Source organism: Leptonotus elevatus, chromosome 3 (assembly GCF_054856555.1).
Source record: "Leptonotus elevatus isolate MCC_2025b chromosome 3, RoL_Lele_1.0, whole genome shotgun sequence".
NCBI lineage: Eukaryota > Metazoa > Chordata > Actinopteri > Syngnathiformes > Syngnathidae > Leptonotus > Leptonotus elevatus.
Window position 1 is genome coordinate 8,134,331 of NC_141241.1, and position 25,765 is coordinate 8,160,095.

At 38.6% G+C, this 25,765-nt stretch overlaps 1 long non-coding RNA gene across 1 annotated transcript; it reads left to right on the forward strand.

Annotated features, from left to right (window-relative positions):
- The first annotated feature begins 10,808 nt into the window (after positions 1–10,808).
- Positions 10,809–24,816, forward strand: LOC147176852 (uncharacterized). The gene is made up of 3 exons (XR_015094313.1): positions 10,809–10,955; positions 23,924–24,026; positions 24,648–24,816. It is a non-coding gene; the product is annotated as an uncharacterized LOC147176852 (long non-coding RNA).
- The last annotated feature ends 949 nt before the right edge of the window (positions 24,817–25,765 follow it).

Genomic DNA, 25,765 nt, shown 5'->3' on the forward strand with positions numbered 1-25,765 from the left:
TCAAGTGAGCAAAAACCAATCAATTGGAATCAGCCAAAAAGGGATTATGAAGGTAATTACTTGTAGAGGCATTCAGGTCAGCGTCCTGGCCAGAACTTGGCTTAAGGCGGCACCAGGTGACAAAAAAACTGGCAGGGCCCGCCGCACACAGGGGGCCACTTCAGGCAAAACGGCCCGCATCCGTAACAATTACCGCCTGCGCCGAAAATTACTGTATGTACACCCCTTATAAAGCGACACGAGAGGCGCTAAGATGCTTTTAACAGCGGCAATAATCAAATAATATATGGTTATGCGCGCTGCTGCCGCACTCGCCGACAAATTACAGCATCTTTTTTTAGGCTGGCTATATTGGATGAATAATAATCCATATAAAGTGAATATCAGAGAAAAAATACATCTTGATTACGAGTGCGGCGTTCGCATGGGGGGCCTAAGTGTGTGGGTAAATCACCCCGGCGCACGATGTATGGCCCTACAACAATAATCTTGCTAATCGCCCTGCTTCTGCAACAACAGCATTGTAAAAAGCAGCCATTTTCCATGAAAGCTGCATGAAGACCAAAATGTGTGACTGCATGAGCTGTGTTTCATTTACGCATATACAGTTACGGTTAACATGGGCTCCGGGTGGCGGAGTGGTTACCGTCGCTTGCCTTCGGTGCAGGTTGGCGTGAGTTCGCTTCCTGCCTGGGAGATCATATATATGTGTGTGAGTGCTAAAAAAAAAAAAAAAAAAAAGTAAGGTTTAACAGTATTGGAAACTGGGATTTTGCCCTACATTTCAAGCCCCCCCCCCCCCCCCCCCACAAGTTCCCTAATACATTCTCATGATGTTTTTTGTTCACCTGACTAACAACAAACCTGTCAACAACCAATATAGTCCTGTTCTTCTATTTTCAAATGTCTTAGTTTATTGTGAATTTGTTTCTGTTTCTGTCATCTAACTAACAATACAACCTCTCATCCCAGCTAAGAAATCACAAATGGTACAGTTCCATTGGTCCATTTGAAGTAAGTCTGTAACTTTCATACACAAGGTCACAAGGACAAATAATTGTTGGACAAAGCACAGTCCGGTTCGAAAAATCATGTCAACAGACGAGAATGTTATATTGTATAACTTTTTGTGAGTAGCTAAACTAAACTAAAATAAGCTAAGCTAAGCTAAGATAAACTAAACAAAGAAACACTTATAAGTTAGCATCAGAGGTGGCAAATCCAGGTCCAGAAAGTAAAAACCCTGCCACAGTTTGTTTAGCCCTTTGTGCTAGCTAGCTAGCTCCCTAGTAGGTAAATTAGCATACGGCGAGCTAGCTAGGGAGCTTGCTACCTAGCATCTGGGGCTAAAGCCAAACTGTGGCAGGGTTTTTATTTTATGGACTTGGATTTGCTACCTCTGGTTAGCATGGTGGTGAATCCATTATGCTGTGTGGTTGTTTTGGTACCTCAGATATTGGAGGTCTAAGATGTTATAATAGAAATCCTAAAATTGATGATCATCAAGGAATTGGCTGTACTGTACTATGTTTTGTTACATGCACGTGCATCCTGGTTATAATTTTTCTGGTCACGGTTGTGTGACTTAAAAATAATTGCCTTCTGGAGTATTTGGGGGAAAATTCCGCCTCTGAAGCTAATTTAATTTAGGAACATGAAATTTGGTAAGGTGGTCTATCATGTGTAGAGCCACACAAAAAAAAACAATAAACCAAGCCCGAGAACAGACATACAGTCCGCCATTTTGGTCTACAGCTACCATTTCTATGGTTCCTAAAAAAAGGAACTTGTTGTAGAGATTTTGTCAGATTGCTACAAAATGCTAATTAGGGAAAAATAGTTTTCGACATTGACTGCAAGTGGAACAAATCACAACATACAAACACATACTTATATTAACTATGAATTTCAAATCTACTTTGAAATAACAGTATTTAATCATAACATAAACTGTATTTACTGCATATTATTCTCACAATAGTTTGACTATAAAATTGGAAGATATTAAATACTTTAAAAAAATTAAAGGGTGCCAGTACTGTAAAAGATCTCCAACAGTGTCTCAGCAGTGACCCCAGCCAGGTGAAGTACAGTGTCGGAACATTCAGCATTAATCCCCACCTGACACTAATACTTGATGTATGATTGACCCCGCCCATTACAATCTGGGCCATATGGCAACACATTAGCCCTTCGAACCCTCCAGCAGGATAATCTCCCGGCGCTGGCAATGCTTTTTCTTTGCAGATTTCTTTGCACAATAATTGCATGACAGTATTAACGTATCGGGACAGCTTTAGAAGGGAAGGCCCTGCGTCACTGGACAGAGGAAGGAGGAGCTTTTTTTATGCCACAGGAAGTCAGGAAACTTAATCTGCGATCAAGGAAGATTTGCCCGCGTACAAACACACACAGTCACACGCACATACACACCTACTTAAAGAATTATGGTATGCGTGGGATTATTTGTTCATTCTTTTATGATCAATGCAGGAGTTGTTTTTATGAGGTTAATCAACATGAATACTATAAATATATACATGTTATATTTAATAACAACAAATATTTAAGCAAGCATTGGGTATGACTTTCTAGTAATAGGCCTAGATTAACTAGATCCACCTGGAGAAGTAAAGATGCCTTTTCTTCAAAACCAGAACACTGACATGGCAAAATAGACAATTTGTTTTGATTGTTGACGATTCGGTGTTTGACTGTCAATCATCATAACAAAAGCTGCAAGCAGCAATAACGAGCCCTCACACCCGCTTTTTATGGCAAATTGTCTCTAAGGGATTAAAAAATATATGAATGCCCATTAAAAAGGCGCAGGCCAAAAATCTTGGAAATTAGCCCATTTGTCTAAGATGCCTATTTCTGATTGGTGAATTCTTTAGTAGGACTACATCAAAGCATGAGCGTCTTGGAATTGGTCAAAAATGGCTGCTTCGCCAAAATGTCCATAAGTGAAATGGCTTTTTTTTCCTTCTAACTTTCCCAGGTGCTACTGGGTGAGTTTTGGTAGTTTTTGGAATAGGCCTACTCATGCTTGCCAAAATGGGGGAATTTTCTGGCATGCTGAGGCCTTCAAAAAGGGGATTTCATTGTATTAACCAGAATGACAATAGGCCTGCTGAACAAGAGAATTTTCAAGCAACACAATATTCTGTTGGCCTTGGAAAAGCAGTCAAAATCCAGAACGAACGGTGTTCAGTCTATCTGATACATACATACATACATGTGTATTTTTTTAAAAGGGAGAAAAAAAAAGTCTCCCATGAACAACACAAAGCCAGCAGACTATTCTCTGAATGTCTTCAAGCACCACACAACCACCGCCTACCTTTAATCCCCCAGTCCAGAAACAGTGGTCGACCTACAGTAGCGAGCGGATGGACCTTACCCTGGCTGGCCCCCCCTGCTAGTAATGAACAAATTCACTGTGCATTACTCTGGACTTGATCTCTGGCAAAATAGTGCTGGAACAAACAATTTGGTTTGTCAACACCTTTCTCAGGACTCCTCCATCAATGTCAGAGGTCCAAATTTAAACGACAAAGTGCATTTGACTGCAGGACCCAGGGCTGATTAGACTTCCCGGCTCGGCGAATTGGTCCAGACAGCGCGGCGGCTCTGATTGCCAACCCCGTCTTGAAAATAAGTCTCCGCCGCCCGGGATTAGCATGAATATTTTGATATAGATCGATAAGCAATCTCCCCTCCATGAGAAATGCCAGCAGCCTTCATTTGGCTGATCAAAGGCGCATCAGCCAGCGGACGACAGCAGGCTATTGTTTTTTTTTCTTCTTCTTTTCTGTTGTTGTTCTTGTTGGAGAGAATCCATGGGAGAGGGATCCACAAGCGGGGTCTCCGCTAGTCTTCTCACCTCATCGTGGAAACAATCATTGCTTCACAGGATCCCATCTTCCAGGGACGGACCCTCCCAAATGAGGGAAACATAGCCAGAGACCACAGTTCATTCCGGGCGGGGCCCGTAAATTGCTTGGCCAGTAGGTGCTGCTGACCCAGAAGTAAAAGGTTGGGGTCAGCAATCTGTTTATCTGGCTCCGACCTTCACACACCTCATTGGATTTAGAGTCAGGACACAGCACTCTGCATCTTTTTTTGAGTGAAACTATGCCCTTTTTATGGATTACTAAATGTTGCTGGTCCATCATTCGTAAGCACCCTTCTGTCATCGTCAGTCCGTCATTTTATTTTAACCACGCTTCTGTCATCGCCACTATTTTAGGACCAAAATACAAAGGTGGGCATTCCATCATTCATCAACAAAATGAGCGTCAGTTAGTGATAGACTGAGCGGTCCGCATGAATATATATCAAGATACGGCAAAAAATCGAAATAAAAAACATTTAATTTGATTAAAAAAAATTCCTTTACTTTTGCAAGAGTGCAGACTTGACGGTTAGTGACGATTAAACTGACGGACGAAAACCTGCTTCCGTCAGAGCTTAGTCCCTTATTTGTTTAATGGGGAAGTCAACCCATTTTATTTTTTTTAATAATATGTTCTTTGCAGCCACACAAGTCTAAATATGGTATTTTGGTTAAAATGGCGTTAGTGGAATAGCAGCAAAATCCAGCCGTTTTTATCCATCTCCATTTTTGCCACTTGCTGTCAACTGAAGATGACATCAATGTTGCTCAGGTCTCATGTAACGGCCAATCACAGCGCAGCTTTAGAAAACAGGTGAGCTGGTTAAAAATGGCTGCATTTTGCTTGATAACTCATTTTCCACAAATGTAATATGAATCAGAATGACGGACTGTCCGTCAGTACTAATGGAATGCTGACCAATGCCAACTAATCTCTCGACCTGCAAATTCGTGTTATGGTTCAGCCACACTCGTGCATTTCTTCCTGGGCCTTTTTTTCCCTCCCTCCCTCCCTGCACTATGTGACCCCCCACTCATTTGCCAGATCCCATAAAAGAGTGCAGGTATGACCCGGGCATTTAGCAGTTAACTGGTGCAGAGTGGGACCACACGCCACTAACTGACAAGGGGCCGATGCCCCGGACTGGCACATGGTGGGAGTTGGGGGGCACCAGCACATGCGGGCAAGAACGTAGCACTTGTAGAAATTGCATGGTTGATTAATTAGGAAGTGTCACTTTATTCCAGGGAAGCCGGAGTGGTCTAAGTGCTAATCAGGATTAATTAGGGGAAATATATATGTGAGGATTAGCAGGCCTTGACCCCCGGTTCCCTCTTCTGACAGCATGCATTTCTCGAGCTCTTTGACGAGCTTTGGTTCCTCGACCATATGTTGAAATTTTAGCACCACTGCCCCCTATTGATCTTCTGTTTACCTCCACCAAGGAAGATAGCATTGTTGTAAATCCACTTCATGAAGATTTACATATTAACAGATTCTCAGTATATATAAGTACGGAGTCTCACAACTATTTTATGATGTTGTGTCTTTTAGTGAATATATATCAAGATACGGCAAAAAATCTAAATAATTTTTTTTTAATTTGATCCAAACAATTTTTCCTTTACTTTTGCAAAAACTCAAATGACAGAATAAACAAGACTTGGGTCAGATTCGATGGAGAACCAAGTTTCCCATTCATCATTTAAAAGATTTTACACAAATTGCCTTGGGGTCATCTCAAATCTTTCACACTGCTCGTTTATCACAGTGTTTATATTATCACTTTACCACGGTTCTGTTAGCATAACCTCGAATAGCAGAGGTTCAAAGTGCCCTTCTGTCATTGATGTTGGTGAATGACGCATGTACAACCGAAGACCAAGACCCAAATCCTGCATGTTCAAGGTGGGACACAAATCCAGACTTTTTTTTTTTTGTTGCATGAATAAGTGTGTATATATTGCAGCACTAACTTGGTTTTAACAGTTATAAATAAGATGTATTCTTACAATAACAATAGTGACTAAAATAAAGTACACCTCCATCTCTATCATTTGTAGGTGTAGTATGAATCACTTTTTGCATTGTTTACTGTACTTTAGTATGTGCGACAGTGGACGTGACCATGCACAGTACTCGAATCAGGCAATAAAGCTCTCAGGAAATGTCAGTTGCAAGCAATCAGTGGGGATACATTATATGCAGTTTAGATATTTCCTCCCAGTCCAATACTTACAAACCCAGTTTTTACTTGACTGTGCAATTTAATGATTTTTTTTTTTTTTTTTTTGCAGATCTGAAAACAGGCCAGGGACTTAAATAATAGCAGGAGTGGTATTGAACCTTTTCGAGGGAGATCAAACGAAGCTTTCATTAGTTTAGTACAGCGCCGGGGCCTCATTGACGACTTGTCAGACAGTCTTGCCTTCAATACGGGGCGAGAGGCTCTAAAAATCATCCTTTTACTGAGCCCCCTCGGCTGTAAATTCCACCCCCGGCTCGATAGAGCACCCCCCCTTCCTTGGCCCGGCCCGCCATTATTTCTTGCCGTGGATTAACCCTACGTCGCTGATCAAAAGGAAGCCTCCCCGCATATCCGTGCTCGGCCGCCCATTAGCCACTCATAATGATGTCTTCAACTTATTATGATGGAAAAATCCATTGTTTGTCCACAGGTAGCATATTTAGTGGGAGTGCATGATCTTCAGGGGGATTAAGGGGATGCTACAATGGGGGTTTGCTGATCTTCATTGGGAATGGAGGAGGTGGGTTTGGAAAAGGGATTGCCTCACAATATCAGTAGTCTTAAGCCATGTTTCTACCGCAGTATAAATTACTTTACTACACTCTAAAAACAGTTGGGTCAGAAATAACGGAACTAGGAGGTAAAAAAATGGACCGATCCTCTACTTGGGTCGATTTGACCCAACTTTAAGTCAAGAAATGGGAAAAGTGTAAAACAACTCATAAATAATGGTCAGACCCTTTACTTGCATCAAAATTTTTTGTATAAAACAACCCAGAAAATTGGGTCAAATGGACCCATAAAGGTGATCGGTCCATTTTTTAAAATCAATAATTAGGTAACTTTTGAACCAACTGTTTTTAGAGTGTACAGTACTTTTTTTATTATTATTTGCAGGTTCATTGTGAAATGTGAAGGAGACACAAAAAGGAGTATAACCAGTCCAGGGTGTCATTTGATTGTAGTTTTCAAGCCTCCTAACATGACCTCGTGCCAATCAAGATCAAGTTTATTTCGACCAGGACTACAAGTATGAAAATCTCCTTATTTGAGACCTTTGGTGGGTTACATTGGGTCACACTAGGGTTCACTAGGGTCATAGGTCAGGTAAGTGTAACTATCATATGCTTCATCCACAAATCTACTCCATAAACAACCACGGTTCGCCTCAGCTGCCAGTTAGCGTCAAACTTTTGATAGTATGTCAAACTTTTTAACTCATTTGAAATGTCATCAGTGCAGCATGAAAAAAGAAAATTCCAATGGCTTTTAAAAAGCTTCTTCCCGGCTCTTCAGATGGAGCCAAAGTAATAACAAATGTCATTGGTGTGTTTATAGCATAATATTTCACAATGTTCACACAGTTACTGATACACTTGTATCATTCACTTCCTGAAAAAGAAGACAAACCATGTTTTTAGTAGTTATACATCTTAAATATCTGATTTTGTTGTCATTATATAGATTATTTTGTTTATCTTATAATATTAAATTTAGAAGAAATTGCACTGCTAGCAGTTTGCATTTCTTTTAAATCATCGATTTTATATCATTTTTACACAAAAGAAAAGAAGTGCTTATATTTTGCATTTTGTTCCCTTACTCTACCAAGGCATGTACTAAACTGTGGCATACCATTAATATCTTTCGAAGTATGAGCCAGATCAAGATGAACTGTTCCTCACCATACTGTTGAAAACCGTGTGGGTTGTACAATTTTTAATTAGAACCTCATGAACCCCACAAAAATCACTCTTCTACCTGATTGCAGTGATTCACACATTCGATCCATGTGCCGTGAGAGATCATCAGGTGTGCTGTGGGAAACGATGCAATTTCAATTCATTTGACCCAAAAAATGATTGACTAAAAAGAATGTATGTTTGTTGAACTAACCAGTGACGTAAAGTGACACATTAAATGCTCTTCCACTCAAATCGCAGATTAACTTGTGGATCCACTTTATTGGAACTTTTTGATTGGTGGTGAGGTTTTCTCAAAGTAAAATATGTGCCTTGGCTCAATAAAGGTTGAGAAAAAAACACCGTTTTATTGCATTAAAAACACACACATACAATTTGAGCCAGTGATCATATTTACTTGCTGTCTTCCCCAGTTGACCTGAGCATGACTATTATGCCCGCTGATTCACGTTGCATTAGCCCTTTCTTTGGCGTTTGAAGTGTACTTACAGTAAATATGATACATACACCGGGGCTAAAAGCTTTACATAAAACTGTCTGAGCGCAGCATATTAAGCCATCTTTGTTTACAAGAGGCAGGTCGAAGAGAGCAAGAAGGAGAAAGAGGAGGGGGGGAAAAGACAATTTGGCACAATGGTCATAAAACGCTGCATTTGCCCCCCCCCATCCCATCGCATCACTGGCACACAAACACAGCAGACGTAACGCAGACGCGAGGCTAAATCACTGGGGACGGGAGCATTTAAGACGCAGAGTCACATTTCTGTGTAATAAATAGCAGAGATTGATTTGACCTCCCAGCCTGAACCTGCAGTTTACTTATATACACACACCGGGGAGAAAAAAAAAAATGGCTCCCTCTCGGGGGATGCCTCAAAAAGGAAATGTGATCAGGTTGGAGGGCCGCGATGGTGCCCTATAGCGTCAAAACGGCTAACCCAGCGACTCGCGCTAGAGGAGAGCACGGCGAGTCTACAGCTGAGCTGGAAGGTCAAAGGGTTTCTGTTACCGCTTTCTTCTGGGAACAATCTTGTGCATTATTCACTAGACGGGGGTGGGCAAACTTTCGTGCTCAAGGGCCAAATTTGAATTTTAAAGCGCACAGATGGGCCATTCCTAGATGAGGTTTAAAAAAATAAAATAAAAAGCATGTACATGAAATATGTCAAATATTTGATGGTAATCATAAAATATGATTTCTTAGTCATTTTTATTACTTATGATTCATTTTAATTTAAACAATATCATAAAATATTTTTTTAAAGGGATAGTCGATAACACTTTTTCCCCCCCAAACTGATACCAGTATGAGTACTCAACTCTTGAGTATACTGATACCAAGTACCAATACCACTAATACTTTTGATACATTTCCCCAACAAAACAATGATGATAATTTTAAAGAATCACCCATATATCCCAATAGAGCATTTTCCTTAAAACTGCATGAAATTAATTGAAAATTTCTGTTATTGTAATTTTTCATTTCTAGTTCCTGATTGCAAACAGCTACAAGGGGCCACCATCATATAAAGTCAAGTACTGATACCTTCAAATAAAGCCGAGTATTGGCCCGATACTGATACTTGGTAGCTGTGCTTACCATCGCTAAAAGAATTTAAAATGGTGAAACAATGAAACCTCAATTTTATGTCCATTAGAGCCGATTGTCCATAAAATTTTAGTTGTGCAGTTATTTATTCATAAATTTTTTTGTCCCAAAAATACAATTCAGTAAAGTTTTTTTCTTCTTCTGTAAATTTCCATGGAACGTCGATTTTATGGACTGATTCGGATGTTATTGTAAATAAAAATGTTAAAGCTTTAAACTGTGGTAAAACTTTTTATGTTTGTCCAAACTTACCTTGGTAGTGGTTGGAAGGAAAAGTGACTTGAGCCGCGATGTTTCCTTTTTTTCTCATCCGTTACAATTGGATTCCATACATAAGGGACTTGAAAAAAAAAGTCTATACGGTATATATATATATATATATATATATATATTATTATTATTTTTTTTACTGTTCAATAGAAAGCTTTTGATCTGCGTGCCTATAGCCCATGCCCATTCTTTCCATGACCTTTTCTGTGACTGGTGCCCCTGCCAACATGGCCGCCACATATGTCCATGCATTGTGTTTGACGGGAAAGTCGGCCTTACAAACATGGCTGCCTGCTCTAGTATACTGTAGGTTTGAGACAACAGCGGCACAGCCTGGAAATAATACCATGGAAATAATATATATTATATATTGCAAAATTTCTGTCACGTTTATTATTTGCAATAAATCAATTATAAATGAGTAAAAAAATATTAAAATAAAAGTACAACATCTATTCTTGATCGTGTAAAAAATTAGTAGGCAGATTATAGATAATATGGATAAGGCCATATGTGGCCCGCAAAACGTATTTTGCATACCCCTGCATTTGCCACAGGATACACTCTAAAAAAACAGTTGCGTTAAAAGTAACACAATTATGGATAAAAAATGGGCAGATACACTTTATGGGTCAATTTGACCCAACTTTCTGGGTTGTTTTATACAAAATGACCGAATAGTTTGACCCAAGTAAAGGACCAATATTTATAAGTTGTTTTACACTAAAAGACCCATTTAGACCCAAGTAGAGGATCGGTCCATTTTTGACCCATAGTTGTTGATTTTTTTTACCCAACTGTTTTTAGAGTGCACCACACGTCATTTTGGGAGGACGTCCAGGGGATGTCTTTATCGCCTCAGGGGGTGCACTGCAGGTGGGAGACAGCAGGTGTAATAAATAAATAAGTAAATAAAGAAATAAAGAAATCCCAATTTGGGACATATCACCAGGAGGCAAAGACGCCTCTTCCGCTTGTGAAGCGCATATCTGCAAGCTTAAATAGGGGGGCGGTGTCTCTGTAAGCATTTAGTGTGACACAAGGGGAGGAAATTGTCTGCGACGCAGGGCAAATGTGCATGCACGTCTGGCACACAGCTGCAGGTCCACTCACAATCGGCATGTACCTACTGTAAACTTCGTCCATAGAGTCTATGACGGGATACTCAAGAGCCGGATTTGATTTTTAAAATGGACACATGGGCCAGGTCATTCGTAGATGAGGTAAAAAAAAATAAAAAGTTTACGTGTAATAAATGAAAACGAATATGTACAAACATGGTGACTTCGTGGTTTGCATAGTGAAGAAGTTCTGAGTTCGAATCGTGACCCTGCTTTGTTAATTATAACTTCTTTCTCAAATAATTACTTACAGCTGCACATTTATTATGGGTATTGTTTTAAAATTGCGATTCACATAATGACTCTTAGTAAAAAACTTTCCTGTAAAATTGCATCTTGTTCTTAAATTACTATATCACTTTTGTAAACTTAATATACTCTTCAAAAAAAAAAAAAAAATTAACAGAGAAGAAATTCTGACTAAAATAAATTCCTGTAGCACCGTAAGATTTGACTCTTTTTTTTCTTCTTTTTTTTTTTGTGGATTTTGCGCGTGACAAAGACTGAAGCCCTGCTACAATTTTGGTACCTCATCAAGCCAACTTAATGTATACGTTGGCTGAAAAAAACCAGCACATCACAGGAGGCAAAGTGATGCGTCGCAGCGAGAGCGGAAATCCACAGAAGCTGTTTTCCACGCAGACGGCAACATGTGGTGGCCATAAAGCACCGCGTCTCATTTCGGCTAATTATATCGCTGCGGCCACATGAATTGTGCGTGACGCAACATGTAGTGACAGTATCTTGAAAATATGTCAGCCGCAACAAGGAGCTTGGTGGAGGCTAAACGCATTTGCGCCGGTCCGCTTCCGATTATGGGCTTGGTGAGCGGGCTTAAACGTGCTTGAGTTGCGATTTAAGTTTGTTTAGTGGCCTTAAACTTCCTTCGCAATAGACATCAATGAATTATTACTGTTGTTATATGTTAAATGTTCATTACTATGTTCTTCATATTGAGTTGTTTTATATGTGAGGCATATTGGATGAATGTGTTATTTGTTGCATGATAGCAACCATTTGACATACACAACCATTTTCATTTTTTACAGTGCTGTATAAAAGTCTAAATCGACATACATTTATGTATGTATGGGGGTTTGCATCTTTCTAATAAAAGACAATTCAATATGTATATCGATACATGGGGTGCGATGCGGTTCAATGACATTGTATTTTAAAGTAAATTGGAATGATTCCGTTTGGTTCAATGCAGTCATGTATTTTAACTCAAAACGGATTTTATTATTCAAAGTTCTTTTTGTTACACCACTAATTAATAACTATTATTATTATTATTACTAAAAAAATAGAAATAAAATAAATAATAACTTATTTATTTTGAAATGACTAATTATTTTAATGTTTTTCAGTTCAATATATTTAAGTTACAATATATATTAATATATTTATTTCCGATATATAACCTACATTCTTGCATAGTGACCGAGGGAAGAATATAGATATTACAACAAACAAACCGTATTTTAGCTTACAACTTAGCACATACACAAGTACATATTAGGCCTATATATACAGTATATTTCTATGTAGGTATAGATTTTTAATTTTATTTTATATATTTTTTTACAAATCAACAACATAAAAACCGTTTTGTGTGTTTCAAAAGTTTTTGGGGTGTTTGGGAAAACATGCTTCACACCAGACAGTGTATTAGTCCAGTAATTCTCGGGGCATTGAATCAATCACAACTGAACTGACGCGGTTATCTTAAAATTCTACAATTGTTAAAACAACCAAAACAATCCAGTCCATACAATGACCAAATGAATGAGAACATTCACAAGCATAGATCAGTGAAGTAAATGTACAGTATATTACAATACAGAAAATGCCATCTGGTGGGTCTGTAGTCATTTAATTTGCATGGTTGTCTGACTTGACTTATGAATGAGAAATGTTATTTTTTATATTTTATAAAAACAGTTGCCATGTTCTTTCTACAATAAAAAAAAAATTCTGAAGGCTATTTTTGAACAATGGTGTGCTTACTGAGCTTAAACCATAATATTTGACAACTAAAGCAACACGTCAATAACTATATTTTGACATCTTAATCAAGAAAGAAAATCTTATACCTGTAATTAGCAATATATGTTGACATTAAAAATCTATTGGTTTAAAAAGCTTCTACCTACTGGTGCATTAACCATTAAAGAAAAAAAAAAAGCTTAACTGCTGCTTTTCTAATACTGTATATTATTCAGCATTTTTCATGACACTACAGGCCACCTTTGAGACAGACACTCAGCACGTTATATAACATAAGCCCTCTCCAAAGCTTTAAAAATCTTTAGAGTAATGTTTATTTATTTACTTTATTTATTCATAAGAAAATGGAAATAATACTTATTAATTTTTATTTTCAAAGCACTTTCCTAGAAACAGTACACGGTTAAACAAAAAAAATATATATACAAGAGACAAAAAACAGCAAATATACATTAATATCAAATAAATATATGGAGAAAATGTTTGAATTTCACCGCGCAATAAGGTTGAAAGGTTTCTTTTGAAGTGGCGCAAAAGGCCGGCAAGCGAGCTTCTATCGACTGGGGCGCCTCCTCCGCGGAAAAAAGCAAAGCAGGCGGTGATGAACGATGTCAGTGCAGTCGATGGGGAGAAAACACACACACACACGCACACACCCCCACACACACACATTCACACAAAGCTCTTAATGCTGGGCCATATTGGTTGCTGACGAGAGCAAATAACACTAGAGCGCAGCACTTATGGCGACCAATCATAGCATTAGCTTCCGGAATTGTGCCGTAAATTCTTTGCTCTGATTAAACAGTAAATTCTGCATGCCTATCAGGCTCCCATTAATGGAGGGGGTAGGGGGTGCTTTCAAAAAGAGAATCGTTCATCAAGCAAGAGATATGGCGTGGAATATCCGTCATCGATTGTGAGTGTTTATGACAGTTCACACAGGGAGCGGACGCCAATCTATCTATTACCAGTTGCTGCATGCTAATTGTGCATTTCTCCCTCTGTTATCGTAAGGCCTTAATGAAAGCGTGGAAAATCAATAAATATAAATTATACATGCAAAGATGTACTACTGTGGACATAAAGCGGCTATTTAATTGCACTTGATTAATTTATATACTTTAATTATCTCCGGCGGGCTGCACATGGCGTCAAATATCGCGGACAATCTGCTTATTGGCGCGTCCGGTCATAAAAATCTGCAGATTGCGGCACGCCCGGTTAGTGCGCTTTCGCTCGGATATCTGCTGACAAAAGAAGGAAATGTTTAAAAAAAAGTGGCCTGTGAATTATTTAAAAGGGAGCAAATTGCGGAATTGTCGCGGGGCTGTCATGATCTCTCATCTGTTGGCGTTATGGTGACTGGTGTGTCCATGTTATCGGGAGCCCAGCGAAAACAACCTTTTTAAGTTAGAGCTATTGATGTGCCCCCGCAAACCCACCTCTTTTAAAAGCAGCATAAAAGGGTAATTTCTGCGTTACGATTTAATATGTCATATACACGACAATAGCGATTTTGTTTTTTTTCAAATGGAAATACAGCGTTTTAACTTGGTTAGCATTTGTCATTAAACAAATGGAAACTTTAGGCCAAAGGCTCGCCCACTTTTTGGGTCCAATCACCACTCACAAGTGGATTTTTTTTCTCTCTTTCTTTCTTAATCAGGCAATCAAACAAAACGATCACATGTAAGTGCCTATTTTGGCAAAACAAACTCTTACGGCTCTATTTATTATTATATTCTTATTAGACAGGCGCATGTGCACTCAGCGTAAAAAATGGCCACGTCTTCATTTTCGCCAAGTCTTGTTTAGTGTGTCTGTGAATTTGGTAGGCAGACTGAACACAACATGCTAACAAAAAGTAGGCAAGATATTAGACTCGGTAAAACCAGGTCTAACTTGTGGAGTGGGTGGTGAAACGTGATCAAGGATGTGTGTGGTAAATGTCAATGTGTCTCATAAATATGACAAATGCATGGGACCCTCCTAACCATTGATCAACTAATTGAATGAATGATTATCCGTATCACCTTAAAAATATTTTAATAGCAGTCCCCTGACCGTGTGTCACAACTGGGATCAGACTTGGACGCAAGGCCAATAATTGGTTAATGAGGTGTGTTTTAGTGATCTATTCGATACATTACCAAATAAATATTGCTCAATCATTTATTGCAAATTCTTTTTGAGGACCCCCAAACTACAGTTTACAGTTCCCATTTTGACAACCACTGCTTTAGGCCGTTTAATGAGGGTGGGAATAACATAACTGTAAAAAGTTACGCATGACGACGGTGTTTTCCAAATAACTTCACCTCTAATGGGTGTACATCTTGACATTGTTAATGAGGGTGCGTTTCATATAATTAGCACAACAGGGGCTCTGCAGCTTAATTACCAGATAGACATTAAAGAGGTACAGGAAATGCATCCCGATATGCAACGATGACGTCTGTCCTTGTACGACTTGGCTATTTTAGGCCATGCAAATACAATGTCTTATTTGAGTCAAGCGGAAGTACATAATAAACACGATTTTACAGTTGATCAGCTGGTCTTGACGATGTAAGATCTGGTAGGGTTGTCTAGTGACTCCAGACGTACAGCTTAGAGCACATAAATGCCACAATGCCTTTAAATATCACGTGGCCAGTGGCCACGACTTCAAACGTCAACAGTGCACTCTATTTACCTTGGTAGGACTGTAAGAATATAATTTGACGACATAACTCTTGATTTCATTGTTTAAAAAACAAAACGGCAATAGTTCACAACACGAAGTGACGTAATCGAACCGTAAATCGCATCAGTGGAAACAGGAAGTATATGAGATAGATCATCGACTACGTACAACTTTATATTGTTGTTAATTCACTGTCAATGCGCTATCTGTGACCGCTGCACGATCGGAGGCAATCTGAGGTGCGGATGCGCGGAAGGTCGGCCATCTTGTCTCGCTAACCTATGGCAACCAGTGCGTAAAATCGGCGCTACGCATTCGTAAAATGCTATGAAACAATATACAACACTTTGATGTTGTCTAATAAAAGGTAACAAGTTCTTCACAGCCTCACTAAAATGAAGTGAGGTAAAAAAGTGAACTAGTTGTCTTTGAAATGTAGTGCAGTTCAAATAATAAGTATAATAATATATATGTTCATACAGTAATTCATTCATACAGTCTAGTAAACACTAACATACATAAAGGTCAACATCATAAAACTGTCTGTCTGTCTATCTATCTATCGAATCAAATTTTTCTACTCACTCTATCTAATTTTACGAATGCGTACCGCCAATTGTACATACAGGAATTACGTATATGTTTTGTCCTAGTGTGGTTGCCGTAGGTTAGCGCCTCAAATCGTGCAGGGGTCACAGATAGCGCCTTGACACACATTTTTGTGGCATTATTATTTGAAAAGATGTTAATTTGGCAATGTTTATATAAGCGTTAAAGTCTATGCTAGCACTCGCTAATTGCGTTAGCATAAGAATGCCATTTCTCGAGCAGTTGAGGTCATGTTTAATTGTTTAGTTCATTCAAGAATAAGTCATTTATATCATCTGTAAATTCACGGTGCTTTTATTTTAACATTGACTTTGTCTATGGTGTGAAGTGAAAAGTAATATCAACTCAAAGTGTTGTTAGTTTCACCTTTTTCTACATCATTAAACCTGTGAACCAGAGCATCGTCTTCAAAATCGTGATGTTGAAAATGAGTTTAGCTGTCTGTCTGAACAAGGCTGAGACAGTACAAGGACTTTTAGCCTATTTAGGGGACCATGACGGAAACCAAATAACAACTAAATTAATGCAGCAACGAACAGGCCATCACGGTCCCTTATCAATGGTGACATCAAATTTGTAGTCGCGGTATTCCCCATTACTCACGTCCTATTTGTCCGTTTCGTTAGCTGCACTTCTAACGTTCAGGACCCCAAAAATACATACTGTACATTTTCAAGACAAAGTCACGGTCAACCATTTTTTTTTATCTGGTTCTCTGGATCCAATGTCAAAGCAAGAAGTCTTTATTTTTGTTTTACATTCTCTTGCCATTTCAATTGTACATCTATTGAAATAAATCCAATGCAAGTGCAGCAAATCATCAACAAACGCCCACACCACAACAGCGAGGGAATTCACAGACGCAGACACGATTCCTCAAAGTGCGTCTCAACTTTATCTCGGCTGTCGGCGGAGGCGAGCACTTTTAATCATGCAGATATGATTGAGTCACTTTTAAACAATAATGATCGTGGCGGGGGCGTCGTTTGGGAGGAGGTGATCAATCAGAGGCTCATTGAGCTTTAATTCATGTAGATGCACACCTAATACTCATTACAAAGATGCAATTTCCAGCCAGTCAACATAGATTAATGGGCCCGAGCGTGGCGGCGCCAGTCGCTTCGCGCAGTGCCGCGCATTGCGCAGGATGGATGGCGGACGTGACTGGTTATAACGCGAGCTTGTTTATTTCACGTTTATGACAAACAGCCATCAAAATGGCCCCATCCCAGTGGTGTTGTCTTAAAAAGTTGTCTCAATGCTTGCTTGCCCAACTCAATTTTATATAGCATTGAAACTAAACTATTGTATTGTATTGTATTTGCAAAAATGTCACAATTATATGTGTAAGATGTGCACATTTATTTTAAAGATGGTACTGTCATAATGCTGCAAAACCAGTCCTTTGTTTGGAAAACCAGCTTTGAGAATAACTTAAACTAGACTAAGTGCAATTTCTGTAGAAATTGCATGGGAATGCTGAAAGCTGAATGCTAATGTTAATGCTAATAGCTGAATAATAAGCTGAATGCTTATGAAAAGTGTTATTTGAGAGTAGCTTTCACTCGATAGCGCCCCCTAGGCATGCAGTACCCTCCATTAATTTACATGGAAAAGTGGAACTATGATAATTAGTTGGTATACATTTATACCCCTTAGCATAATTTCCATTGATATATTTGATTCGAACCCACGACCTCCTGGTTACTGGACAAGGCAATTTACCAAATGCAAGACAGCAGGTAATGATGGTCAGTTGTATGTATGGAAGTGGGCCTTCAATGTCAGTCCCATTGAAAATTTATGGGGAAAAGTTAATATTTAACGTTAAATTGTGCCAATACTGTAAGTAATGTGGAATCAGATGATAAATACCCCAGAAGGCGTACATTTTTTGTTGAAAGTTGAAATTTGAATGGTGTAAATCGGATGTATTATGTGAGAGTTATTATACGGCAAAAAAGTGAGAATAAAATGCTATAATAACTAAGAATAAAGAATCTCAATAACATATGTTTTAGGTTATGCTTCCAGAATTCCCACAACTATTTAAAAACTATGGATACACCAAAAATTTGATTTGTTGTCCAAAATTACCCGGAAAAGGCATTTTCGTTTTTGGGCTGAAAGACTTCTGTCACCAAAACTGCATGGCGGAACTTGGATGTTGTGGTGACGCAAAAACCTTGCAGGCTAACCAGTGCTAAACCTGAGTTGAAGGTAAGATTAGACTAAAGTAAAAAACAAAAATGGGGGGGGGGGGGGGGGGGCAAGATCTGTCAGGGACGGGGTAGAGGTGTGCCAATGGACTGCTGAATTGAGCGGATTTGGGTGACGATCAGGAACTAGATAGTAGAAGAACAAAAAAACTGCTATTATTGTCTTACAGTAATCTAAATTATCTTCTTAAGTAAGTATGTTCATTTGTGGGAATAGAAAATCTGTGGAAATGCCTAATTAATTGTAAATGAGTTATCGAGTGGTTTAAATATGAGCAAATAGGCTTAGCAATAACGACATTACACGTCCTTGCGACCCCAGTTAAAAGGCCTCCGTGCCCCGTTCGGCACCACCCAGGCATCGCCGCCATCTATCCCGCATTAATTGGGTTTGCTGCTGCCGGAATCCCCTTCTCACGCCAGCCGCGAAGACAAGCACGTTTAACACGACAATTATGATAATTGCTGAGGGTGGGCTGTAGTGGATGGGGGGGGGGGGGGGTACGCAAATCTGATTAAGAGCACTTCTGCATGATCAAATATTAATCTGATGTGTCTTCACTCTGACCCGGCTGGGAACATAAGAAGCTCTTATGGTCTTATGCATTAACAGATTTGCACGGGCTGAACTCATAGCAACTAATAACAGTGGACATGTCGGCTGTCTTAGCCCCGGAGGGAGCATGGCGTGGCATGCTGCTGCTTCCCAGGCAGTTAGCATCAAGCTCAATAAAAGAAATGGCAATAACTAATACGGAACGTATTAATGTTGTGTGCACGAATGGGTGGTAATTCGCTCATTCGTTGGAGTGGGCGTGGCAAATTAATATTCAAATCATAATTTATGGACTCAGATCAAATGGTGTGATTTTATTGGAACCACCGTTTTGTTGATCACGGAGCTTTTTTATTCCCGGTTGTTAGTTCAAATGCCAACAGTGCAACAAGTTGCTAAGCTGCGCAGGACATTTTCCAATGCTACGCCATCATTTAAAAAAAAGGATGGAAAACACGTACATTTTCAAGCAAACAGCAATCCGCAAAGATATCAATATATAGATCCTTCCTTCTGAATCGCTGCCGTGTTGAGCGAATCTCGCGATGGTCTTAAAGCGCTAATAATAAAATGACACCTGGCTTATATCATAGCCACACGTCTGATGTTTACAACAAATCAATCTGCTCAAAATCGCTAAAGAATTTAAAGACTTGCAATAAACTTATTGGATCCAAACACACAGCTTGTTCGATCTATCCTTCATATATCTATGCTCTCCGCCGCTAGCTAGTAGAGCAAGTAGCATGCAGGGCAGGCTAACCCATCCAGCATTCAGGGGATTCACCGCAAGGACTATTTACTACGGTTTTACAAGACAAAGTGCGCAATACCAGAGCCAGATTCGACCGTTAAGGTAAACTATTTGAAACTTTAAAGAACAACTTTTCCGCAGGTAGACAATGCAGCAATGCGTTACATAAGTCTTCTCCATTTACTATTTAGGTCAAATTTGATTTATTTTCCGGGAAATATGTTGCTATATTATTATTATTTATCATTTTACCGGCAGGTAAATGAGCTGGAGTAGAAGCTCCTGTGGTTAAAGCCAATCTGTGGCAAACTTTTTGGACCTGAATTCTCCACCTCTGTTACATAATAAAGTCATTATTGTAATTTTATGACTTAACTGTGTAATGTTACAATTTTATACTTGTTGCATCACAACTTTTACTTATAATTTGTTTTTGTAGCATCACAACTTTATTCGTAACATTATGACTTACTTAAAAGTTTTCAACTTCACTGTTGTAACACTGCGACTTTTACTCGTCGTAATATTGCAACTTTATTGTTATAACTATTATTGTTTATTATTGTTTGAGTGTGATTGATTGTTTGAATTTACACGTGTCTGTTAAGTTAATATGGTGAGAGGCACGGTGTTTAGGAGGACGTTTGTTGCTATAAGGGTGTTGACTGCTGGCTAATTGTTTGTTAATTGCTTGAATTGATGCGCTCGGTTTCAGTCACACATGGTGAAAAGTTTGTGATGACGATTCTGAATTAGCAGGAGTTGAATGAGGGATTATTGGTAGCGTTGGTTGAAGTGTGAATGTTTACAGGATAAAAAAGGGGAAAAAATAAGTTAGAAAAAAAACATTTTGCAATTAAATGAGGTTTAAAACTTAATTTAGCTATGTGTTAAAAAATAATGTAAATTAATTTTAAAAACTAACTTAATGTATTTTTATTGAATGGGTTGTATTGATATAAAAATGGTTTGCATTGAATATGGAATACAGATGAATTTTGCTAAATCCAGATTATTTCAATGTGCTTGTTTGTAATATTTTGTACATATGGTGTTTTCTTGTTTGAAAGGTTTTTCACCTAACGGTCACTTAATGGTCACTTAATGGTCAATGCCTTGAAAAAATAAAAGGAAGAAAGGCAAAACCTGTCATTGAGTGAATCCCAGTTAGAATCTTCAAGTGAATGCTTGTCTCTCTTTCAAGTTGGAGAAACTGCACTTAAATCAAATAACTTGACAGTTAGAATGTTTGACTTAATGTTACAGCTTTGTCCTTAAAACAGAGGGGCTTCATTCTCAACTAAGGTTACTGTTTTTTCCCCTCTAATTTATCATTTACAATTTGAAACATTTCAGAACCTTTTCCATCTTTTCAAAGTGTTAACGTTGTTGCTGTGACAGAAAACGGTATGTATTTAAACAGAGAAAAAGATCAAGGAAAGAAAGAAAAACTAGATAAGTGAACTTCGTATAATTGGTTCAGCAGCTTCCACTGTCTTTAAGGTCCTCCGATGCAGACAGCGACTGAGCGTTTAAAGGCGATTAGAATAATATTAATGCAACACAAATAACAACAGAAAAACAGCTTGTAAGAATGAGTGGATTATGAATGTGGATTATATCTCTCTCCGCCCTCGTTGCCGGGAGACGCCGGGGATGGACGAGGAGGGATTAAATCCAGATGACCTAATCTTCTTTACAAAGCATATTTAACACGCTATGATTTATAAACATGATCAGGCTTATTCAGAGGTCAAATCTTAATTCAAAACATATTGTTTGCTCGCTTCGGCATTAAGAGCAACAGATGTCCCCCCCTCCTGTTGCTCCTGAAATGAAGACTCATGTATGATGGGAAATGGAGTTACAATTTTGTACAGTTAGCTGAGGTAAAAGATGTCCAATTAAAATACTGTACTTGCCCCTCACAATAGGCTCCTCCACTTTGTCCTGTTATGTAATTTGATTTCTATGGAATTACACAACAAACGTGAAAGCATAACCACGTTCGACATCTTTCGATCTACACGCTTTTAAAGCATGCAAGCATCAGTCTGTTGCGTTTATTACTACCCTTGCCTTCTCATGATTGAATCTGTACTGTTTGTTTCACGCTGTAATCCAGTGACAGCGCGTGCATTTAATTTAGCGCATCGCCCTGCGAAACACACGTCTAAGGTTGTTAGTGAGAATGAACCTTCTTGACTAATATGAGATTAACCCAGAAGCTTTTCACTGGAATAAAACAACACACTCATGCACACACACGCGCACACACACACACACACACACTGGAGACTTGCTTTAATGGAAATAAAAACAGAAATCTAGTGTGGTCAGATAGATAAAAACGGTAAAGTTATACACTGGTGATCCTGCCTCCAACCTCTGCAACAACCAAGTAAACTCATTCTAAAGTATAGCCACAATTTTGAAATATTTTGAATCTGCGACCAAGATTAAGCTTTTTATATATTAAAAACTCTTATCGCATCTGATTCTTAATTTCTAAAATTTTGTGTGGCCTTGGACTTTTGTAAATAATCTTGAAAATTAATTAAAAACAATATAACACTGAGAAGGAAAATTACTAAAGTTCAGTTAATAATGAAAACAAATCTAAATTTGCAAAAACATTTATTAAAAACAACACGTCACCCTCTTAAAATAATTGCCTAAATTATTTATTTGTAAAAATTATTTATTTGCTTAAATCATCTCCTCATGATGCAAATGGTTTCATTATTTTTTTTCTGAAAAATCTGAACAAATTCAATTTTAAGAAGGCGTCAAATAACACCCTCGCCCCACCCCTATTTAAAAAATAATTAATTGAGGGGTAGGAAGTTAAAAATTCAAATATGTGGAAATTTGTTCACACAAAAAAAACAACCAAAAAAGCATTTCTTTATTTTGAAAAGCGTAACAAAAAATATTAACTTTGGTGGGATGGTTACATTTTTATAAGTATATTTTGCTTGTTTATTAATGTATTTATTTATATTGTGTCTATCTCTGTTAAATGCTGAAGAAGTGCAGTAGTCATGTTTACATATCATTGTTTTATGAAACGTGCATAAAAAGCGCTAAAGCCACGGATTTGTTTGAATTATCATTGCAATCGGGTTTACGAATTACTGATTTATGTTTACATCAAAGACGTTTGGTAGAATTTTGTAAAGTTGTCGTGAATTCATATTGAATCACAATCTTGAGTAGAAAAAGAATTGCAATGTGATAATTTTTCAAGATAGTTCAGCACTACTTGTGCATTATTGCTAACACAGTGTTACGCACACAAACACTTACATACAAATATATATGGGCAAACCCATCTATACATCCCTGTACGCTCCACACAATTGGATTACAGCACCTACCCAGCTCTAATTCGGACCTCTTCCAAAGATTTAATAATACGCGAGTGGAATTTGATATATGACTTAATGGAAATGGAATTCACATGACATGTTGCTTGTGATCGCTCTGTTGAAAGGCTCATGAACTCTTTGTCGTGCATATTGATGTACGTCTAACCTTTGGGGCTGTATGTATTTATGTATTTGTTTTACATGAATATATAAATGACAAAATTGTTTCTTCTTCACATTCTGGCATGAAATAAAACGTGATTTTTAAAAAAATATATTTTGTGTTTGCCAACCCCATATATATATATATATATATATATATATATATATATATATATATATATATATATATATATATATATATGCTCCAGCGCCACCCGCGAGCCTTGTGAGGACAAGAGGTTAAGAAAATACAAGTATATCTGAATCGTATCATCGTAATATGAGAAAAAGGTCATAATTCAAAGTATATTAAAAGTTATAGTTTTGAGAAAACTCAAGATATCACCAAAATACGAATTCTGCAAGAATATAGTTGCATGATGTTATTAAACAGACTGTTGAGCATGTATTGGAAATTATAAAAACAATTTTATTTGTCATCAACACTGACTTCATTCTCTAAAAAGTGACTTTATTATTGTAATATTATGACTATTACTTGTAATGTTAGTTTTATTCTTTTAACATAACTAAAATCATGACGTAATTATAAACCCCTTATAACCCGCATATGCAAGCAATACTGTTTTCATTTCACAAGAAATAAATTGTAACAAGGTCTTGGTTTTATTTTACTAAACATATTAAGCTGTAATATTAGTAATGTTCACAACTAAACAAATGCTTCTTCTTTTTTCAGATACAGTATTGTCATGCGTGAGATGGAAGTTTCCACAATTGTCCGTGGATTACTTCCAGTGAGGTGCTCGCGCAGGTGCACGCAGGCCGCTGTGGGCTATCAGGTATCAACCACCACACACATACTCACACTCACATATAGAGACCCTCCCCATTTGTCATGGTGAATGAGCGGTCTGCCTCGCTGCACTTTCTCATTCCATTTCCTTTGGCGGAGACCCCCCCCCCCTCTCCACTACCACCCACCGCATACGCTGTCATCCCTTTAACATTCCTCCTCTTCCTCGCCGACTTTCCCCACCTCCAACTCACCCCACTTGTGGGAAAAAACGGGACTTTTACCCCAACAAGTCACAGGTGTCCCTCCTATTGGAGTAGAATATTACTCCAAGATTCCGGTACGAGCTCTTTGCACTCGCCTTCCCTGACTTCAAGTCCAATGCCTGCTCTTAAATGCCTCTCCATTCCAAAAATCTAAGATCCCGGGCAGCATCCTCTCGGTGCCTTAAAACATTCAAGGGAGAGAAAGAGAGAGAGAAAAGGAGGGGGGACGGAAGGAAATAAAGGGCAACAAGCAGCAGGGAAGCTATCACCCAACACTATCCTTTTTTTCCCCCCACAAAGGAAAACCAGGAAATCTCCACTTATTTCAACAAACATTTGCTTCAACTCAGGAACTAAGCCCCAGTGTGACTTTTATTTTTTTTTTACTCCCCCCACTCCAGAATTACGGAAGCGTTTGCAGCTCTGTGAAGAGATTGCAGCACCATCTGCTGTCTAGAGAAGAGAGTCAAGGAAGGATTCACTGAATGCAGGACATTTGCTGGGGGAAGTACTGGCAAAAAAAAAAGTCTTAAAGAAAGTATTTCATTGAATAAAATGTCTCCAATGCGGTTTGTACATGAACAATTTCAATGAACAAAAAGTTTGTGACCTTCATGAACCCTGGATTGGTGGCCAGCCAGAACAAAAACACAGACAGACAACCAACATTCACACTCACATTCACACCTAATGACAATATAGAGTCTTTCAGTCAAGCATGGAGAGAATATGCAAACTCCACACAGCCCCAGATTCAAACCCTCAACCTCTGAACTTTAGCATTAGGTTGCTGTCAATGTTTTGAAAGATATAGTGATTTTCCAAATGTACTGGCATGTGTCACAGTGAACTTTTTCAGCAAATAGCTGAGGACAGGGAAAAAGAGGTCAATTTGTGAATAGCAAAACCACTACCAGGTGGTTAAATTTGATTTTAGAGACCCTCGTTGCCCATCATTAGCAATCTTAGTTTGAAAAGTTCACAACGTCCTCTTCTTTGCCTGACAAAGTGACAGAGCGCTAGATATAAACAACATTTTTTTCTTCTTCACCCTCATTTCCTCCGGTGGATCCCAAGTCGGGGCTAATAACGAGTGCTCGGGCCTTGATTGCACATCCATCACTGTGACCAGAGGAGATGTTTTACTTGGGAAATGAAATATTTCGCGACCCCGTTCCCTTTTCCGCGCGGCCTGGAGACGGAGGAGGAGGAGAGGCCCCGGGGCCCAGCTGAGTAAATACTCGAACAGGTAGCCCGCTATATAGCGAGCGGTGACGCCGTTGTTATTATGAACTTATAGTTAAATAGGAAAAACAGTTTCCTTTTCCAGCTGAATAGTGACAAATTGTACTTGTGAAGAGTGAAGCTAATATGAAGCTAATTCACAGTTTCAGCTGGTTTTCTAACACTCGGTGGTAATGTGGCTATTTTCAGATGCAACTTTGCTTTAACTGCTGCTTAGCAAGCTTCATAATAGCTACAATCGTGTGTCAACCAAGCTAATGGGGCTATATGATTA